Raw genomic sequence first — 641 nt, 5'->3', positions numbered from 1 at the left:
CTTCCTCACATACAAAATATCGAAGAAAAATATTTCTTCAGTAGATACTCTCCTGCATCTCTCCCACGGTTGAACAATGGCCATTTTTAAAAGTATTGTCAGTTGTTTTTTTCGTTTCGTTTTTTTCTCCTTTTTTTACAGCCCATCGTTTCTCATGCAGCAAAACGTCGACATGTGTAGCGCGTTTGATCCTCGACTTGGCATTTCTCTCGCATTATAGATCTTACCTGGAAGGGGAAAAAAGGTAACACTTTAACACTTTAGTTTACTAGTTTCCTTTTTTCCACTTATTCCCCCTCCTTCTCTCTTGCTCCTCGTACTTCATCTAACTTTCCTTCCGTGTTTGTGTCTGTCTAACTATCTTCTCTTTGGTTTTTGACTCGCGAGTTTCTTTTGTTTGTCCGTATCTGTTTCCCCGCTTTGCTTGTCTCTATTCTTAGCTCTGTCTCTTTACTTTTTGCCGCTGCTTGCTGGTTTCTTTGTCTGTGTGTTCAGGACTCTCTCTCCCCCCCCCTCTCTCTGTGCCTTTGACTCCATTTTTTCACCGATTTCGACAGCATATGACGAGGTCGATACTAACCCCTCTTCGCCTCCCTCGCTGCCGGTTCTTAGATGATTCGAACATCACAAGAAACGGGGAA

Source organism: Penaeus monodon, chromosome 25 (assembly GCF_015228065.2).
Source record: "Penaeus monodon isolate SGIC_2016 chromosome 25, NSTDA_Pmon_1, whole genome shotgun sequence".
NCBI classification, from domain to species: Eukaryota; Metazoa; Arthropoda; class Malacostraca; order Decapoda; family Penaeidae; genus Penaeus; species Penaeus monodon.
The sequence above is the reverse complement of the archived record's forward strand: the minus strand, read 5'-3'. Positions refer to the sequence as shown.